The 21,840-nt window shown below is 43.3% G+C and overlaps 1 long non-coding RNA gene across 1 annotated transcript; it reads right to left on the bottom strand.

Annotated features, from left to right (window-relative positions):
• Positions 1-2,630: 2,630 nt before the first annotated feature.
• Positions 2,631-21,766, bottom strand: LOC120222502. Its single transcript, XR_005526063.1, has 3 exons — positions 21,517-21,766; positions 18,309-18,430; positions 2,631-2,786 (listed from the first exon to the last, which is right to left on the bottom strand). It is a non-coding gene; the product is annotated as an uncharacterized LOC120222502 (long non-coding RNA).
• Between the last annotated feature and the right edge of the window lie 74 nt (positions 21,767-21,840).

The following is a 21,840-nucleotide window of genomic DNA, read 5'->3' as shown; positions in this document are numbered from 1 at the left end:
CATGACACTGAGCTTTAATTCAATGTCTCACCTCTTCTTTGTGTCTCCACTTCCTGATCAGGTTGAAAGCTCTTTGGTCTGCAAGCTCTGTTCAGGTCTCAACTTTCTTGTCCTAACCTAGTGTTCCGAACAGAGGAGGTGTTCACCAATTACTCACCAATTTAAGAGGGGAAGGCCTGAAGAACATTCTCTCCATGAATGTCTTGATCAGCAACCTGTTCTGGCAATTACAGAAAAGGACTGCTTCCTGGGGCAGCTGGGTGGCTCAGCCAGGTAAGCATCCATCTCTTGATTTCAGTTCAGGTCATGATCTCATTGTTCATGAGATCGAGCCCAGCATTGTGCTTTCTCTTTTTTTCTCTCTCTCTGCCCCTTCCATAATCACACACACACACCCTCTCTCTCTCAAAATAAATAAATAAACATTAAAAAAATTACAAGGAAGGGTGCCTGGATGGTTCAGTAGGTTAAGCATCCAACTTTGGCTCAGGTCATGATCTCACGGCTGTGTCCAGCTCTGTGCTGACAGCTCAGAGCCTGCACTCTGTCTCTCTCTCTCTCTCTCTCTCTCTCCCTCTCCCTCTCCCCCCTCTCTCCCTCTCTCTCTTTCTCTCTCTCAAAAATAAAGATTTTAAAAAACTTTTTTAAATTCAGAAGCTTCAGGACACCTGGGTGGCTCAGTCAGTTGAGCGACTCTTGGTTTCAGCTCACTTGGTTTGTGAGGTCAAGCCCCAGGTCAGGCTGTGTACTGACAGCGTGGAGCCTGCTTGGGATTCTCTCTCTTCTTCTCTCTCTGCCCCTTCCCTGCTCTCACTCTCAAAATAAGCAAACAAACTTTAAATACATAAATACATAAATAAAAGAAAAATTCAGAAGCTTCACTGGAAACACTTGCTGTGAGTCAAGGCACATCCCAGCAAAGAGATTCTGTAGAGGTCCCAGGTTCTAACCCCAAAATTATGAAGCTACCTTGGGCTCATGACTTAGTAACCCCCACAGTTGGGGTTGGAACAGGCTCTGGTCAAGTGGAGGGAAAGCACATCTGTGCTCCCATGGGTGCACACACCCACACCCCTGTATGCAGACTTGGAAGACATAATCATTCTCTGCAGAATTTTGAAACTTCATTCCCAAATAGCCCGTGGAATTGAATTTCTGATATCTGAGTGCATATATGGATATGCATTTTCCATTACTTGTTTAGGCAGACTATAAAACATCACAGTAGAGGAGTCGCCAATTTATGAACAGGTTGTGTGCTTCAAGTTCATTTGTTGGCTATTTGGAACTTAGAACACGTCTTTCCCTAGAAGCAAGAGGGTGCACAAGCCCACTTAACCCATGATGTACTGCACTATAATGCCACAAAGCAGTTTTATTCTATCCATCAGGGGTTTGCAAACTCAAATGCCTTCAGTGGACAATGCAAGTGAAGAGAGTCAGGTCAGGAAAACACAGAATGATAGAGACTGGGTTGTGCATGTCCCACCTGAAGGGAACAGCCACAGCTCCGGCGGATGGTTGTCACAGAAGAATGTATGCCCCACACAGCAGATAAGGAGATGCCAAGACCAAAAGTTTATATGAAAACAGCTGGCCACTGACTTGAAATTATTTTATAAACAGTGCACATGATACAAGACATTATGGGCGCCTAATGTGGGGGCACCTGGGTGGCTCAATCGGTTGTGCACTGACTCTTGATTCCCACTCAGGTCATGATTCCAGGGTCGTAGGATCAAGCCCCGTATTGTGCTCTACCCTGAGTGTGGAGTTTGCTTAAGATTCTCTCTCTCTCTCTCTCTCCCTGTCTCCCTCTGTCCCCCTCCTCCACTCATGTGTGCTCTCTCTCTCTCTCAAATAAAAATAAAAGTTATATATTTAAAAAAAAAAGACATCTGTGAGCTGAAACTGGCCCATACAACCTCCACTCAAAAATCTTGCTGCTTTGGGAAAAAATACATACATATTTTTTAATTTGTACAAGCCAACAACAGGAAAGTATTTCCCCTCTTCTGGTGAGGTGGGTGGTGGCTCCTCACGGCCAGTGTTCCTAGGTTAAGCCTCTCACATGAGAGAAGGCTAATGTCTTTGGGGATCTAAGAACCTACGGCTGACGCAGGGGCCCCTGACCCTCAATCTAAGCCCCCCACTGGGCTCCATCACTAAGTTTCTGATGTATCGAGGTCTGTGCAAGTTAGGACCATGTTTTGCTTTTACTGTGATGGTGGTTGTTAGTATTGCTCTATCATTTTGACTGTTTTCTTTTTCTGACTATCCATGTTATATAAGTTCACTCTAGAAAACTTGGAAGTTTTTCCTTCTAGAAGTAATCACTGTGAATAATGATTTCTTTTTTTTCAATCTTTTCACTTTCATTTTTTTTCACATTATACAAGCATAGTGGATTGAATGATGCTCTCTGCCTTTCCCTTCAAAATAATATGTCCACATCCTAATCTCTGGAACTGGTGAATGTGACCCCCTTTGGAAAAATGATCTTGAGATGAGTTCATTTGGGGCAGGTGGCTTCTAAATCTAATGACAAACATCCTTATGAGAGACACACAGAGGAGACACACAGAGGAGGAGGAAGCAATGAGACTGTGGAGGCAGAGACTGGAGTGACGGTGGCCACAAGTCAAGGAATGCCAATAGCCACCAGCAGCTGGAAGGATTCTCCCAAGAGCCTTCAGAGGGAGTATGGTCTTGACAGATTTCAGAGTGCTGGCCTCCAAGACTACATTTCTGTTTTGCCAAGTGTGCGGTAATTTGTTAAGACAGCCCTAGGAAACGAATACAACAAGTAATACATGAATAAATGGATGTAATTAATTCAGACAATGCAGGATTATGTAAAGCGAAAAGGGTGATAGTCCCCTACACGCCACACAAATCCCTCTGTATTCCCTGTGAATAGTGGCTCTTTGGTAACAACCTTTCTAGGCTTTTTTCTATGCACTTAACACACACACATACACACACGCACACACACATATACACAAACATATTTATATATTTTTGTGTCTTTTAAAATAAACGAGATCGTCATATTCAGCTACTCACTCTTTTGTAAATTCAGTATTTCTTGGGGATATTTGCATGTCTGTACAGAAAGATCTGACTTATCCTTCTCATTGACTGCAATATATTCTCTGATCATAGCCTACATCTTTGTTTTCACTGATTCTAAACTTACTGATGTAACCATATTACAATGATGAATCAAAGTTGACTCTCTTCACTTGGCTAAAATAGAAATTATCTGCCTTCCCCCCCACCCCTTGCAACTTACAGCCTCCACATTAAAATGTGTCTGTCTGGGGGTGCCTGGATGGCTTAGTCGGTTAAGCGTCTGACTTTCGCTTAGGTCATGATCTCATGGTTCATGGGTTCGAGCCCCGCATCGGGCTCTGTGCTGACTGCCACCTCAGGGCCTGGAGCCTGTTTCAGAGTCTGTGTCTCCCTCTCTCTCTGACCCTTCCCTGCTCACGCTGTCTCTCTCTCTCCTAGAAATAAATAAAACATTAAAAAAATATACAAAATGTGTCTGTCTGTCTGTCATGAGCTCCATTCTGGCTCTCTATATTTTGCCATTAGAACTCACCAAGTGACTTGCTTTGGCTAGTGATGTGTTAGCAGAAGTCACTTGAATCATTTCCAGCCAGAGGCTTCAAGGGCCAAGGGCTTACAGAAGCCCTACAAGGAGCCTCCTTCAGCCTGGGTCTCTTGGTGAGGGTGTGAACAAAAAATAAACCTCTGTCATTTTAAACCACTGAGATTTGAGGGCTATTTGTTGCTGCAGCAGAACCCAGACAATCATAACTGATTTTACATAGATGTGATATACATACCGTATGTGTGATGTACCTATCCTACACATTTGTATATGTATCCTATGCTAAAATGGAGGAAAGCTTAAAGCCAGAAGCTTGAAAGAAGAAAGTGTGGTTTATTACAGCCTGCTCAGTAGTAATTAACAATATGACTAATAATACACTTCTACTTCCTATTTAGTTATTTATCCTTTTTATATTTTCACTAAGATGGTGAATTTAATGCCAGTGGAAATGAAACATCATGTTTCCAATATCACGAATATCATACTAGCCATAAATTAACAACTCTGTTTGGTGGATATGTGGGTCCATGGCCTTGCTTTTAGGTCTATAAATGCCACTACGCCCTGCATCTACTAACAGGGCATTGGGTTTCAGGTTATTTTCTATGGTTTCATGTACATTTGAAATAACAGTGCTCTGTGGGCTCAAAGAACAGCCCTTCTCTCTTGCCTCTGGATAGGGGGATTGGCAGGTGCTGCCTCGCTTCAGGGAGGGAGGAAGTGCTTTTCTCTGATCAACAGTGATGTCTCAAGCTGATTAAAGAACATTGTTTGTAGAACTGGAAAAGGATCAAAACGCCTTCAGTTCTCCAAGCCAGAAAAGATAAGGCCTTGAAGGCTAAAATGGTAAGCATAACAAGAGCCTTATAGTTTCAATGAAAGATATTGAAGATTCAAGCCTTTTCTCTCTTGGGCAGAAGAATATTTTTTAATGATATCTTTTAAAACGTCAGATTTATTTAACAGGAAAGAAAGAAAGAAACAAAGGAAGGAAGGAAGGAAGGAAGGAAGGAAGGAAGGAAGGAAGGAAGGAAGGAAGGAAGAAAACCCTCTTGCTTTATTCCACCCAAACACTGAAATCAGAGAAGCTTCCTTAATCATGGCTCTGACCTCATCACAATTCTGTGAGGAAGAAGGCAGCAAATACCAGCAGCCACTCTCCCAGGTTTGATGATGGCAGCTAGCTCCACAATGGATGACACCCATGATGATGACATTTTACATCTAAAATCTAAATCTTAAAAAAATGCCAGAGCCTCCTATCACCTATCACAGTGGGGTTTAAAGAGAGGACCCTAATCTGGGGGAGACAATATCACTCCTCTTAGGTAGGAACTCAGGGGGAAATAAAAGATGGCTCTTACCCACATGACACCCCCCCACCCCCACCACCAGACACACCACCTTCTCCAAGCTGACCCTGTGTTAGCAGAAGGGGCTGGACTCCATGCAGTGATTCCTGAGGGGATTCTGGGCCCACTATAAATAGGAGCTACTTAAGATTAATAGGATGTGGGTTTGTATTGGTAGAGTTTTTTCCTCCTTAGCCTGAATTAACCAAGGCAGCAGTGCATTGTCTATATCACTCAATAAGTTTTGTATAGCCTCTGGATTACTGTCTTTGTTCTCTTATTTTTTAGGAACATCATCTATGCTGCTCTCAGATACTTACATAGTTTTAAATATAATTTATTGAGTTCAAAGATTCATTATAAATCATTATGATAAAGCTAGGGTCTGACTGTTTGTGTCCTTCCAAAACGCATATGCTGAAATCCTGATCCCCAAAGGCGAGATGATACTGGTGGGTGGGATCCTTGGGAGATGCTTAAACCATGAAGGTAGACCCTTCATGAACGGGATTAATGTCTTATAAAAGAGACTCCAGAGAGTTCCCTAGCCCCTTCTGCCCTATTAGGATACAAGGAGAAGTTTGCAATCCAGAAGAGGGGCCTCATGGGACCCTCCTGGCTCCCTGATCTCAGCCTCCAGAACTATGAGAAATAAATTCCTATTGCTTCTAAGCTACTCAGTCTGTAGTATTTTGCTAGATAACAGCCTGAATGGACTACAACAGGCAGGCAGGACTCCAAGATGGCTCCCACAATTCCTGAGCCCTGGTGTACTCGCACCTTCTCCAGGTTATTCTAACACTAATCTAAATGCTGCTGTGAAGGGGTTGTGCAGAGGCCATTAAGTTCCTGAATTAACTGACCTTAAAATAAAAGACTATCCTCAGGTTGGGCCTGACAGAATCAGATGAGCCCTAAAAGGAACTGCTTTCTTCTGGTGAGAAGATTCCAAGTGTGAGAGGGCATATGGAGGGACCACATGGCAAGGAACTGCGCGGGCCTCTGGATGCTGAGAGCAGTCTCTGCCTAACAGCCGGCAAGAGAGTAGGGCCTCACCCGCCAAATGCAAGCATCTGAAGTCTGCCAGTAACCATGTGAGCTGGAAAGAAGACCCCGGCTCCAGAAAGAAATCAGCCCAGTTGGCACCTTCTTGTCAGTCTGGAGAGACCCTGAGCAGAGAACCTAATTCAGCTATGCCTAGACTCCTGACCTGTAGAGACTGTGAGACAATAAATGAGTGGTGTTTTTTTTCTCAGTTGCAGAGTTTGTGGTAATTTGTTAGGTGGCAATAGAAATCGATTACAAGCAGACGGAGCGAGCTTGCTCTGACCCAAAACGTAAAGGAAATTAAGTATAAATGTAACTTTAAATTTTAGCCCTCATCCTTCTTCCTTTAGAACCAGATGTGAACATGTAGCTCCATATGCCTTTTCCTTATTAAATAATAAAGGTTAAATTGAACTTTATGTATATAAATATACTTTATGTATATTTATCCCCAACCTGAAAGGTTTCCTGGAGGTTAGGGTCATTGCTAAGTACTTCTTATTCTCATCTCCAGTTTTTCACAATGTTTCTACTGCAATTAGGAAGGCTTTAGGGGCGCCTAGGTGGTTCAGTCAGTTAAGCAGCCAACTCTTGATTTTGGCTCAGGTTGTGACCTCACAGTCCGTGGGTTCAAGCCACGTGTCAGGCTCCATAAATGACAGTGTAGTGCCTGCTTGGGATTCTCTCTCTCCCTCTCTCTCTCTCTCAAAATAAATAAATAAATAAATAGGCTTTAGAATTCATAGTCCATCCTTGTAAAACAGAAAATGGAATCCACTTTCCCAAACTTACACATATGCAGTAACAAAATAGTGAAAGAACAGGAAAATTCCTTGTAACATTCATCCAATGAAATAACCATATACCATGACTGGTATTCTACTAGTAATAATAATCCTACAAGAAGGATGAAAATTTAATTTCATCAAATAACATCAATACAAAACAAAAATAAATGACAAATAGTAATGTTTGTATTTTTGAATTAGAAATGGCTACCCATATAACTGAATTTTTTTCTAGTCTGCTTCAAGACATAATGGATTTTATTTTTCTTTTCTGTATTAATCAATGAAGCTTAGTTTGTAATTAATTTTGGAGCATCCAGACCTTTGAGTTCCTTGGATAAAGGTATTAATACTAAGGTTTCTTGTTTTATGTGTTTTTCTGTCTGTCTCGAATAATAGGATGCATTTTAATGGTTGTATATAAAAGGCCAAATTTGAATGACTCAGATAACAGCACAGAAGGGACTTCAGCTAAAGCCCCCTCCACTTCTGCCCCCTCAAAAAAAAAAAAAAAAAAAAAAAATCAATGAAACAGCGCCCCTTAGTGGCAGAAGAGCAAAATTGTCAGTGGGTTAACAGTACAGTAAAAATCTTGCTGAGATATAAACTGCTAAGTACAAAATAATTTTCTCTTTAAAAAATTAGAGTTAAAAAGATTTGAGTTAAACAGGACACTTTCGAGCAATCATTGCAAAGTGGATTATGCGGAGTCATAGGGTGTTTTGAAAGCCAAAAGGGAGCCATTGTATCTGCTGGGAAAAGTGAAAATCAAAGATTAACAGCCTTTAACATATAGGGAATTAAATTATCCCGAATACAAGCAGGAAAGTTACCTCAGCAGCCGTTTGTCTTCTAACAACTCTTCCACTGAGGTGGAACACAAATGAAAGTAAGCTGATTCTTCAGATAAATGGGATAATTTTGGATATTTACACGACCCTTTAGAATCATCAACTCATTAATACCAATCCCCAGAAACATCTGTCCTGCTAACCATATTTTACAGTTGAAATCACTAGGGCCCAGGGAAGACAGGAACACAGTAGAGTCCATATTTGAATGTCCTTGTTTCCAGTTTCCTAAACTTAAAATAACTGGGTTCCATTATGTAGAATGTACCCCATTCTGTAACTCGCTCCACTTACTGGCTGCAAACATGACCAAACCTTTGATTCCAAGTCTGGCTTTCTGAGTCACCCAGTGTGTCGCCTGGGGCAATTACTCAACCCCTCCGTACTTCAGGTGTGCAGTATCAGAATCAAGGCTCTTTTTTTTTTTTTTTTTAGGATTAAATGAGAAGACAGGAAAAGTGCTTTGAGCAGTGCCTGGCACCTAGTAAAAGCTTGAGAAACATTAACTGTAACTAGCCGATACTGCCTAGATTGACAAGCTATTCAAGGCGTTGCAAACTTTGGGTTAAACCTGGCTGGCTCTATGAGTGGAGCATGTGATTCTTGATCTCAGGGTTGTAAGTTTGAGCCCCATGTTGGGTGAAGAGATTACTTAAAAATAAAATCTTTTTAAAAAAATATTTTAGCTTTATTTTTTTAAGAAAGACAGAAAGAGAGAGAGCATGAGTGGGGGAGGGGCAGAGAGCGAGGGAGACACAGAATCTGAAGCAGGCCCCAGGCTCCGAGCTGTCAGCACAGAGCCCGACGTGGGGCTTGAACCCACAAACCGTGAGATCATGACCTAAGCCGAAGTCAGACACTCAACTGACTGAACCACCTAGGCGCACTAAAATTAAAATCTTTAAATCAATAAATATAGACAGACAGACAGACTTCTAAGATGCACACCAGCTACCACCAATGGTAAATTACTTGGGAGGAGGAGACTTGGGATGCAAGCACAACTCAGTGTTCTCACTTGGCATGCTTCCGTATTGTTACAGTGACTGTTGTAACAAGCACGTTGTACTATTGTCATTTCAAATAAATCAAGACAGAATATTTGAAAGTCTGCTTCACGGACCCACTGAACCCTTGGAGTTCACCTTTCAGACTTTCTTTTACACATTTAACCTCCCTATTCCCTTGGCCCTTTGTAAAGATGCCCCACCCTCTCCAGGCTAACCTTTTGATGAGACCTTTTGATTATAATCCAGTGGTTGCTGATGTCTGCACTCCCGAAGCGCATCTGCAAAAAGGCTTGCAAATACTGCAAACTCCTGCAGTGTAAGCATGCTGGGCTCAGCTTGAAGAAGACCGCAGTCATGCGCCAGGGAAACCAAGCCACAAGCGGAGATTTCCATCAGCGCCCAAGTGCTGAAAGCTGTCACAGCGTTCTGCTATCTGGGCACCAGGCTGTCCATCAGCACTTGGCCTGACAAGGAAAGGGAAAACGGAAAAGAGAAGCAAGCCGCCGAGCATCGTTCCCAGTGTGGCACTGCTGTGGCACATTAGCCCACACCCAACCATGGCCCTGAAGACTACTGCTGCAAAGTGCAAAGTGCAAAGACCAGTGCTGCGTGAACCTCCTAGAGGAGTGTGCAGTTCAGAACCGCTGTGGAATTCTCCAGTGGCTTCACCAGGACATTTCACGTCTAGTGAGAGGTGTTTTAAACAAACAGGCACCGCACCTCTTCAGCAAGTTTCTTAATCTCCTCTGTAAAGTTGGAGGGTATTAGGTTATTATAGCATTAGTTATTAATGCTAGCTGCTGTAACAAAAGTTTATTGCTCCCTTGTAAGAATCCCCTGTGGACCTTCCTGGATTGGAGAAACAGGACTCTGCTCTGTACAGCCCTTATAGGACCCAAGTTAATGGAGTGGGAGTAGGTCTTCTGTCCTCAGTGCTGGCTTCCAACAGCCCCTAGGCTTCAGCATCCAGCTGGTTGAACAGGGAAGAGGAGTGTTCATTCCAGGGAGGTTTTTCCAGGCTAGGCCTGGAAATGGTGCCATTACATTCTGTGGCCAAAGTTATCTATGTGCAAAGAAGGCTGGGAAATGTGGTTCATGTGTGTGCCCAGAGGAAAAGAGGATATGGATTCGGCGAACGGAGAGCCAGTCTCTACCTAAGAAATCATATATTTTGGGGCGTTTGGGTGGTTCAACGGGTTAAGTGTTCACCTGTGGCCCAGATCATGATCTCACGGTTCATGAATTCCAGCCCTGCATCAAGCTCTCTACTGTCAGCACAGAGCCCACTTTGGATACTCTGGCCTCTTCTCTCTCTGCCTCTCTATCTCTGTCAAAAATAAATAAGCATTAAAAGGTAAAAAAAAGTTTTAAAAAATCACAAAATTAGGATCAGTCAGTTAAGTGACTGACCTTCAGCTCAGGTCATGGTCTTACAGTTCATGAGCTCTGTGCTGACAGCTCAGAGCCTGGAGCCTGCTTCAGACTCTGTGTCTCCCTCTCTCTCTGCCCCTCCCCCACTCACACTCTGCCTCTGTCTTTCTCTTTCAAAAAATAAATAAACACTAAGAAAAACGTTTTTAAATCACATATTTCCCTTAAGAGGTTGTGATAATGCTTAAAGATGATGTGGAGGTGGGTGCTTGGCTCACTAGCTACTGGGGAAGAGTAAGGATATAAAAAGAAGGGAGCAGTAGAATGTCCAAGAAGGGACTGGATAGTGGGCTGAGCACTGAAAAGCTATTAAAGCACTTTCCAGGTAACCCAAAGACTCTATGTTAAGATAAATTGGTCATAGAATGAGTTGGATTGACACTAGGTTACCCACCAACCTCAAGAAAATCTCTGTGCAATGAAGATAGATTGTAAAACACCACACAATCTCTAAACCAGTGGCACATCCCTCTTAGATACTGCCTTGGTTCTGAAAGACCTAAAAACTTAACAAGAAGGAAGAGCAGGAGGGGGAAAGGGCAGGAAGGAAAAGGAAAAGGAGAACTTTAAATTCTAAAGAGTTGAACACACCACCTTCCGGCACCCTTGTTTATTTTATGTCTGAGAACTATAGTCCCAGAAACTGTGGATATCTACAAAAATGGCAAAAAGTCTTACTAAAAACAAACTAGAATGATCTAGCCATTATGAGGAATGTTCCAATTAGACAAGACTGTTCAGTTAAGAAGTGCACTGGAAAACAACGGTTTCGGAATTAAATAAATGGAATGGGATACCGATTTTAAATCTTGAAGCTCCCATTACACCATACACAAAAATAAACTCAAAATGGTTGAAAGACCTAAATGTAAGACAGGAATTCACCAAAATCCTCAAGGAGAAAGCAGGCAAAAACCTCTTTGACCTGAGCTGCAGCAACTCTTACTCAACACGTCTTCAGAGGCAAGGGAAACAAAAGCAAAAATGAACTACTGGGACCTCATCAAGATAAAAAGCTTCTGCACAGCAAAGGAAACAATCAGCAAAATTAAAAGGCAACCGACAGAATGGGAGAAAATATTGCAAATGACATATCAGATAAAGGGTTAGTATCCAAAATCTGTAAAGAACTTATCAAACTCAACACCCAAAACACAAATAATCCAGTGAAGAAATGGGCAAAAGACATGAATAGACATTTTCCAAAGAAGACATCCAGATGGCTAACTAACACATGAAAAAATACTCAACATCACTCATCATCAGGGAAGTACAAATCAAAACCTTAATGAGATACCACCTCATACCTGTCAGAATGGCTAATATTAACAACTCAGGCAACAACAGATGTTGGTAAAGATGTGGAGAAAGAGGAATTCTTTTGCTCTGCTCATGGGAATGCAAACTGGTGCAGCCACTCTGGAAAACAGTGTAGACGTTCCTCAAAAAATTAAAAATAGAACTACCCTATGACCCAGCAATTATACTACTAGGTATTTCTCCAAAGGATACAGGTGTGCTGTTTTGAAGGGGCACACACACCCCAAAGTTTATAGGTGCACAATCAACAATAGCCAAAGTGCAGAAAGAGCCCAAAAGTCCATCAACTGATGAATGGATAAAGAAGATATATATATATATAATGGAATATTACTCAAGAATCAAAAAGAATGAAATCTTGCCTTTTGCAATAATGTGGATGGAACTAGAGTGTATTATGCTAAGTGAAATTAGTCAGAGAAAGACAAATATCGTATGATGTCACTCATGTGTGGAATTTAAGATCAAAACAGATGAACATAAGGGAAGGGAAGCAAAAATAAAATAAAAATAGGGAGAAGCTTAAAACATAAGAGACTCTTAAATACAAAGAATAAACTGAGGGTTTTGGGTGGGGGGATGGGCTAAATGGGCAAAAGGCATCAAGGACACTTGTTGGGATGAGCACCGGGTGTTATACGTAGAGGTGAATCACTGGATTCTACTCCTGAAATCATTATTGCACTATACGCTAACTAACTTGGATATAAATTAAAATTTTAAAAAATTAATTAATTAATTAAAATCTTGAAGCTTCCTAAGGCTTCGAGATTTCAAAACTGCTTCATTAAAAAGTTCGTCGCAAAAGGATAATGAAAAATTAAAGACACAAGAGGTACTTTAAACAAAAGACAGTAAGATTGACATGCCTCCTACTGTTCCCTCCCGCTCTCCTTTACCCGAGTCCTCATGTTCTACTAATTCTCTGTCTGAATTGCCTTTCCACTCTGAAGAGAGTATTAAACAACTCCCTTTTAGGGGTGCCTGGGTGGCTCAGTCGGTTGGGCGTCCAACTTTGGTTCAGGTCATGATCTCACAGCTTGTGGGCTCAAGCCCTGAGTTGGCTTCCGCGCCAGGAGCCTGCTTCGAATTCTGTCTCTCTCTCTCTCTCTTCTCTCTCTCTGCCCCTCCCCTGCTTGCACTCTGTCTCTGTCTCTCTCTCTAAAGATAAATAAACAATTTAAAAAATTTTTTAACAGTTCCCTTTTAAGATAAAGCCACTCGAGATGGCAGGCAATCTCCTTAGGTATCTCTCACTCCTTGGTCAAAGGCCAAACTAAGAGTCATAGTTAAAGAAATTTCCTAACCGTAGAGAGGATCCCCCAAAGCATTTTGGAGAATCTGGATCATCACTGGGGCCTATGATCCGGGCTGCCAGATTTTTGTGAGTTTCTACACATGTAGAAAGGGAGGGCTGGGTGAAGCCCAAAAATAGATGCAGGAAACAAAATGGCAAACCCCTGAGGATATCAGAGATCCTTGGTCTTTAGTATGTTCCCCTACTGAAAAGCTTGCCATGCTTTTGCAATGTGGCAACTGGTCTTTTAAAAGCCAACTCTGGGGGCACCTGGCTAGTTCAGTGGGTAGAGCATGCAACCCTTGATCTCAGAGTTGTAAATTCGAGCCCCACGTTGGACATAAAAATTACTTAAAGATAATAAAAAATCTGAAAAAAAACAAAAAGCCATTCTTAGAGTCATCACTGACCATTGATTGGTTTGTTACTCAAACAGGCAAACAAAAGAAAGATGTACCTATGGCAGACTTTACTTTCATTTTATTTTTTTAATTTATTTTTGAGAGAAAGAGAGTGCGAACAGGGGAGGGGCAGAGAGAGAGGGAGACACAGAATCTGAAGCAGGCTCCAGGCTCTGAGCTGTGAGCACAGAACCCGACGCAGGGCTCGAACCCACGAACCACAAGAACCTGAGCCGAAGTCGGACGCTTAACTGACTGAGCCAACCAGGCACCCCACCTATGGTGGACTTTTATGGGGGCTTTCTTCCTACAGCTTCCAGGTTCCAAACAATAAACTAAGTCACGCATCCTGCTCTAGCTGCCCTATTTATAAACAGATTATCTCTTGAGATTAGTAGATTGATAAAAACGCAGAAAAGAAGATGGCAAGCCACCAGCTTGACTGACAGTCATGAACACAGCTGAGCACTGTGAAAGGACTTTGAAGGCAGACCATGAAGGCCCCAAAAGTTCACCAAACCATGGGCCTTATAGCCACAACAGTTCCAAGGCCAGAGACCTAAAATGACAAGGGCCTCCAGCATTACAGCCTCCTAGGGGGCCATTACCAAAACACTGGTCCGGAAATCAATGTCTCAGTTGTAATCAACTGGGACGCCAGAAAGAGACTGTCTTCCAAGGCCGGATACAAATTCTTCCACATCAGCTCAAATGCCCCCATATCTGCTCCCAAAGGAGGCCCCCATATGGTTCCTTCCCAGAGTCAATGGGACTCCAAGGGCCCCTCCAATAAACTGCTACCAGTAATCCCTTGAAGCAGCCTATGGGAAACTAAAATTAAAACTGATGGGAAATCTTGCCAAATTCTGGTAGCTACTGACACTACACTTTCTATTTTAAACCCCACTCTCATAGGACAATAAATCCCTCAGAGTGAAAAGAAGGTTTCCATAGTAAGGGTTTCTAATAAAATTCAGAGAGAGTTTCTATCTCAAGCAGTACAAATGACTCTGTGACCTTTCACTGAAAACATCCCTTTTTTCTGTGTGAGTCAGCCCCAGTTAATCTATTAGGTAGAGATCTCCTTTCTAAATTAAAAGAGATAATACATTTTGCCTCCATTGCAGACCTCACCTTAGAATTTCCTGACCAACTTGAACCTATCTTTTATGTTCCCTACAAGGTCCTTGACATTGACGAGGAAGAATTTCAACAAAGTCCCCTGATGTAATCAAGGTGCCCCAAACATCTGCAGGCTTTTTTTTTTTTTTTTTTTTAATTTCTAGGAGAGAGAGAGAGACAGTGTGAGCAGGGGAGGGTCAGAGAGAGAAGGAGATACAGACTCTGAAAAATTGGCTCCAGGCTCTGAGCTGGCAGTCAGCACAGAGCCCGACGCAGGGCTCGAACCCACGAACCGCGATATCATGACCCAAGCGAAAGTCGGACACTTAACCGACTAAGCCACCCAGGCGCCCCTCTGCAGGTTACTTCTAATACTGATATTAGGAGAATGAAAAGTCCAGAGCCTATAAAAATTCAGATAGACATAACAAAACCTCTGCCCCAAATTGCCTCAACATCCACTAAAATTTGAGGCCATACAAGGCCTCACACCAGCAGTAGAAGACCTAATCATTTCTTGTACCAGCCCCTGTAACATGCCCATCTTCTCAGTCCAGAAACCTAATGGGGAGGATGGTAATTTGCCCAGGACTTGAGAAACTTTAACAAGGTAGTTGTTCAGGGCACCGGGCTGGTTCAATCAGTAGAGCACGCGACCCTTGATCTCAAGGTTGTGAGTTTGAGTCCCACGTTGGGTACAGAAATTATTCAAAAACAGAATCTTTAAAACAAACAAACAAGATAGTTATTCTCCATTTCCCAGCTTTTCCAAACCCACACACCCTTTTGCCATGAGTTCTACCTGATTCAAGGTGGTCCTCTGTTTCAGACTTTTGTTCATCCCCTGCAGACCCTCAGAGCCAATATCTATTTTGCCTTTACTCCTACTCTTTACAGTTCATGGATCTCTAGGCCTGGCTGGCTATTGCAGAGTATGGGTTCCTGATTTCTCTCTCTTGGCTTCCCCACACTGCGAACTGACTAAAATGTCAGTCCCTGAACCCCAGCCTTGGGAGGATAAACATGAGCAGGCCTTGATAAGACAGAAACAGGCACTACAAGAACCGCCTGTGTACAACTACCTGACTATTCAAAACCCTTCACCTTATTTGTGCATCAAAAAGAAAGTCAAGTCCTGGAAGTGCTTATGCAAGAACATGGAGACTGGTAGAGCATCCTTCTGGACTCCAATGCTCCCGCCTATATCCCACTGCCTTAAGGCTGTAGCCTCCACAACAAAGTTCACAGAAGCCTTAGGAAATGTATTTACAGACTTCACACCTGCTCTAAGTCTTCTTAACTCTGAATTGACTCAACATTGCTCTGTGCAAGCTGACTCCTCCTCTGAGACCCTTCTGCTTTCACTACCTAATTTACATCTTAAATGTTGCAACTGTCCTTAATCCCACAGCACTACAACCTCTCTGCCTGATGGAAATGAGCCCTGTGACTGGGAGGTGGTAACATCCCATTTGGTGACACTGCTTCCTGCTTCACAAGACATCCTTTGACTAATCCTGATCTAATTTTGTTGCTGCTGAGTCATACTATCAAAATGAGAAAGGGATTTTCCAAGCTGGTTAGCTGTTACTATCTGATATGAGCTACTTGAAAGGATAATTTCTCACAAGCTAAATCCATCCATCAAGGCTCCAGGCCCTTACCAGAGCAGACCAGTTATCAAAAGGATGAACTGTTAATATTTATACTGATAGCAGGTATGCCTTTGGGGGTCCTACCATGATTTGGAGATGTTATAGAAACAAAGAGGTTTTCTTACATCCACTGGTACCCCAATCGAAAGTGTACAAGTTGGGGCGCTTGGGTGGCTCAGTTGGTTAAGTGTCCAACTCTTAACTTGGGCTCAGGTCATAATCTCACAGTTTGTGAGACTGAGCCCCACATCGGGCTCTACATTGACGCATGGAGCCGGCTTGGGATTCTCTCTCTCTCCCCCCCTCTCTCTTCCCCTCCCCTTGCTCACATCTCTCCTTCTCTCTCTCTCTCTCAAAATAAATAAACTTTAAAAACAAGTGTACAACAAGTAGGAGTGCCTGGATGGTTCAGTGGGCTAAGTGTCTGACTCCTGATTTGGGCTCAGGTCATGCATGATCTCACAGTTCATGGGATCAGCTCCGGTCAGGCCCTGCACTGATAGCATGTAGTCTGCTTGGGATTCTCTCTCTCCCTTTCTCTCTCTTCCCCTCCCCCCACACATGCTCTCTCCCAAAATAAACATTTTTTTAAAAATTGTACAAGTATATGACTTCTTACTGCTATTCTCTTATCCTCCCAGATTGCTGTCATCAAAACTGAGGCTCACACTAAAAAGACAGGACCTGAGCATCAGGAAATGCCCTGGCTGACTCTCTTGCAAAGGCAGGAGCAACTGGATCGATAGAGCTCGTGGCACATGTGTATAAAACCCATTCTGCTCCTGGCCCCTCACTGCCAGACTTCTGCCATCTTGATGTCTTTATAACATGACGACAGTCTGCTCCTGAATCAGAGACCAGAAGAGGCAAACAATGGTTGTAGATTAAATGCACAGTTGGGGCTATGGGGCACCCAAGACAGCCTCTTGGTTCGTCCTTGCTCCCTGGCAAATCCCATTTTTGTTTTTGCACTCCTTCACCCGCCAAGGAGCAATGAAAGATATTCACATTACAAATAAACATTTGTGGGGAGACTTCTACAAAATTGCACCAATGCCTGCCCGGTCAGGTCCATAATCCTGGAAAAACTATTTTCATTCCCTGAAGCCTCAAAGCTCCCTGGGGATCCTCTGAGTGCCCACAGCTGGACTTCATTCAACTGCCACCTAGTATAGGTTATCAATATGTCATTGTTATTGTCTGTACGTTTTCTGGATGGGTTGAAGCCTTCCCCTGCCGCAAGGCAGATGTCCTCACAGTGGCAAAGAAATTGAAAAACACGTTTCCCACTTGGGGTATACCTTCCACAATCTCTAGCGGGCAAAACTACAAGCTTTAACAAAGACCTTACAAACCTCTTGGTTTGTAAACCACTGTTCCTACCACCCTCAATCATCAGGCAAGGTCGAGAGAACGAATGGGAAGCTCAAACTTAAACTCTACACTTGCTGAAACTACTGGACTCTCCTGGCCTAAGTATTGCCTCTGATCTTTCTATTTGTAGACCTCTTTGGGAAACGTAAACTTGCTCCATATAAAACAGTCACCAACCGGGCACCTGGGTGGCTCAGACAGCTGAGCGTCCGACTTTGGCTGAGGTCATGATCTCATAGTTTGTGAGTTTGAGCCCCACATTGGGCTCTCTGTTGTCAGCACAGAGCTTGCTGTGTCTCTCTCTGCCCCTCCCCTGCTCACTATCTCTTTCTAAAAAATAAATGAAAACATAAAAAAATAAAATAAAGATAGTCACCAGTCAACCAGTGTTTACTGGTATATAACTTTCTGTTGACCCCTTGTTATCTCAGGCTAGTATGAACAGTCACTGTAAATCTTTAAAATCTTATGCAAAAGCCTGTCGTCAACAGGTTAAAGAAGATTTCCCAGATCCCAGTTCAAAGGGTCCTGCTCATCACAGCCTGGGTCTGTTAAGCATCCAACACTTGGTTTCGGTTCAGGTCATGATCTTGTGATTGGTGAGTTTGAGCCCATTGAACCCCAAATCAAGCCCCGCATCAAGGCCCGCATTGGGCTCCACACTGGCAGTGCAGAAACTCCTTGGGATTCTCTCTCTCTCTCTCTCCCTCTCTTTCTGCTCTGTTTGCATGCTCTCTCTCTCAAAAATAAATAAATAAGGGGCGCCTGGGTGGCTCCGTCTGTTAAGCGTCCGACTTCAGCTCAGGTCATGATCTCACAGTTCGTGGGTTCCAGTCCCGCATCAGGCTCTGTGCGGACAGCTCAGAGCCTGGAGCCTGCTTCAGATTCTGTGTCTCCCTCTCTCTCTCTGACCCTCCCCTGCTCATGCTGTCAGTCTCTCTCTCTCTCAGAAATAAATAAAACATTAAAAAAATAAAATAAATAAAAAGAAAAAATAAAAATAAACAAATAAGCTTTAAAAAAAAAAAAAGTCCTTACCAAGCGCTCCTGACACTGACGTGAAACCAGAAGGCATTGAGGCTTGGGTGTACATCTCACAGGTAAAGAAGGCCCTGTGGGACATCTGATCCTACGCAGATACTGGAAACCTCCAAATCAAACTGGCGAGAAAGATAAGTAGCCTGCTTTCGCCCAAGATGCCAGACCAAGACTTCGTATTTCAAATAAACATGAAGTCCTCTCTTCTCTTTATTTCCTTTACTCTGGCATTGCCTGTGCCATCATGTATGTCTCCCAGACCATTGCTAAGGAGGGTAATCTTTCAAACTGTTGAACTTCTCATCAAACACTCCAGTCTGTCCATGATGCTAGAAACCCTCGTGGTCATTCCTGTGACCAATTTCTCTTCTATTCCCAATGTCACCACAACGATAGACAACCCCCCGATTAGAAATCTCTTATCAAGTTCAACTCAAATGGCGAGAAATCTAGTGCCTTGTTTTTATCGTTCACCAATGATAACTGTTCTTACCCAAGTAGACACAAATATCTGTGTAAATCTCAGTACATTTGCACACCTACATTCCCATGATTACCTATCTCAGATCTGCCCCCAATCTCAAAAAGATTTCAGTGGTGGCACCCATCTTTGCAAGGTATTTAGAACTATTGTGTGCTAGGAGATTTACTTCCCAAATACACTGAAGATCTGACTGAGTCCTGGCTTGAACAGGCAAATGCAATAATCCCTGTGAGTGGACACACTGGTGGTATCACCTTAACTGGAATGGTTTGTGCCCCAACATGGTTTATCTTTGTCTGTGGTGGTTATGATTCTCCTTGGAGCTATGGCTGGCAGAGAGTTGGGTAATACCTCTTAGGGTACCGAACTGTGCCCCTAACCGTTCACATTCAAACTAAGTTACCTCACTCCCCTGAGTGTACACTGTCATCTTAGAAAGGACCTTCTGAGAAACTGTCAATATTCAGGATTTGCTTCCTTTCATAGGTCCCTACTTCTTTGGCTAGGAATAAATGTGAATAAGAATATGATCAGGGACCTCTCCTTAACTCGAATAATATTGCAGCACGTGCTGCTAAAACAACAGCTGCCCAAGAAAATTCCTTGGACTCTGTGGCCAAGCTTGTTTTTGATAATAAGATAGCCCTCAGTTATCTTTCAGCTGAGCCAGAAGTATCTGTGCTGTGGCCACCACCACCTGCTGTGCTGGATGAACACTTCTGGAGAAGTTGAAACAGTTACAGAAGTTGGGGTGCTTGGGTGGTTCAGTTAGTTAAGCGTCTGACTTCTGCTTAGGTCCTGATCTCATGGTTCATGAGTTCAAGCTGGTGTTGGGCTCTGTGCTGACAGCTCAGAGCCTGGAGCCTGATTCCAATTCTGTGTCTCCCTCTGTCTTTTTGCCTCTCCCCCCACTCGTTGTTTTCTATCTCTCTCTCTCTCAAAAATAAGTAAAACATTTAAAAAATTTTAAAGATCACTGTACATGCTATTTGCTGTAAAAGGTGACTGCTTCAATGAGGTCTTTCTTCGACTTACTTGATTTTGACTGGGTTGGGTCTTGGACACCGTGGCTCCAAAGTCCACTCCAAACACTAGGAATTACTCTGCTTATAATAATCACAGCGGTCTCACTAGTACACCATGTTCCCTCAAAAGCTTTAAATGCAGGTGTGCAGTGACTAACCACCCAGCAAATGATCTCCGTAAGACTGGGACGTCAGAAGAGGAGCGAAGGAAATGACCATCTAGAAAATTGTGAACCTGCATTAATACCAGAGATTGAGCAAAAAAATGACCTGACCTGTGAAAATCACACAGAGGATCAGCAAAAGCTGTGAGATGTACAGAGCGGTAGGCCAATGGCTTCAATTTTGATCACAGGTGTCAGTTGAGAGGGGAAGGGAGAGAGGGGAGGAGAGAGAGGGGAGGGAGAGGAAGGGCAGGGGCTGGAGAGGAAAAAAGAAAAGAACAATAGGCTTCAAACTGCTCCCCCCCACCCCCAGCCAATCAAGACTTAATTGGTTTCAGCCTCTCCCAGGAATGTGCCTTTAGCCAGTCTAACCAGAATGATCTGATCCACTCTAGTGAGGCCTTCCGCATGATAGACCCCCCAACTCTTCCTCCAAAGAAAGGTAACCTTGCCTGAAACAATCCACCCTTTGTTCAAAACTTCCCTTTCCACTTCCCTTCTGCCTAAAAGCCCTTCCATCTCGTACAGCTCCTCAGAGCTCTTTTCTGTTTGCTAGATGGGATGCCGTGTGATTCATAAATCCTTAAATACAGCCAATTTGATCTTTAAATTTACTTGAAATTTTTTTTAACAATAGGAAGCATAATGTTCCCAGCCAGCTGGTTGAGCCGCCTTAACTAGAGCTCAAGAAAGAGACTATAAAGTCCTTAGATACAAGAGCTATATTTTATTCATCTGTGAATCACACAGTAATTAGTTAAGAGCCTGCTTTGGATCCAGCCAGCTCTTGGCTTGAATATTGATTCTACCCCTTAATAACTGGGTAACCTTGGCCACTTAACCTTCCTACTCCTGTCTCGTCTGTAAAATGGGAATCCTAATGCCTGACTCCATTGACTTGTGGGAATTACATTTGACACTTGCATGTAATGCTTTTGGTACAGTTCAGAAGTCTTTCCTGAGCGCTTGGAAGAACAGTGGCTTCTACCCAACGAAGAGTGTGTGATCTGAGAAGAAACGGAGTCTCCCAAGTTCAAAGGATAATTCCTTTGCCAGAGGCTGTAAATGCCATAAAGCTGGGATTGACTAGATAAGCATTTACCTTAAGGAAATGGATTGGTTTTCATTTTATCTGCATTATTTGAATTTTGATATGGATTAAAAATACATGAAATTAGGGGCGCCTGGGTGGCTTAGTCGGTTAAGCGTCCGACTTTCGCTTAGGTCATGATCTCGCGGTTCGTGGGTTCGAGCCCCGCGTCGGGCTCTGTGCTGACTGCCAGCTCAGCCTGGAGCCTATTTCAGAGTCTGTGACTCCCTCTCTCTCTGACCCTCCCCTGCTCACGCTGTCTCTCTCTCTCCTGGAAATAAATAAATAAAACATTTAAAAAATAAAATAAAAATACATGAAATTAAAAATAAATACGAATTTTAAAGGGGAAAAATGCTGCGCTGTCAGGGTTGCTGGCTTATTCGCTCAATCTTTTAGCTCTTTCGGAAAGCAAGAGCAACCAAGAGAAAACACTAATAATTACCTCCTCGGCAGCCCCCGTTCCTGTATGGACCTGGGGATAGACACAAAGTCTAATAATCCTTCAGGGTTGCACCAAATCTTTCTTCACCAAGCTTTAAACCAGCTTCCACAAATTCCACAGATCTTTAGCTCTCTACGTGTTTGGGGCGGTTTCCACCTTTCCTAGGCCCCCAGGCAACGGTAGCCGGAGGAGAAACTGAGGTGGGGCTGGAGGAGCCTGGCTGGGCTGGAGCACCCTGCCGCGGGGCCTCCTCCTGCTCTCGGCCCGGGACGCGGCCGTTAGGGCGGTTCCGACGCCCCTCGGGGCGCCCCGGAGCCCGCGTAG

This window comes from Hyaena hyaena, unplaced genomic scaffold, assembly GCF_003009895.1.
Source record: "Hyaena hyaena isolate Hyena2069 unplaced genomic scaffold, ASM300989v1 scaffold_15, whole genome shotgun sequence".
Lineage (NCBI taxonomy): Eukaryota > Metazoa > Chordata > Mammalia > Carnivora > Hyaenidae > Hyaena > Hyaena hyaena.
The sequence above is the reverse complement of the archived record's forward strand: the minus strand, read 5'-3'. Positions and strand labels throughout refer to the sequence as shown.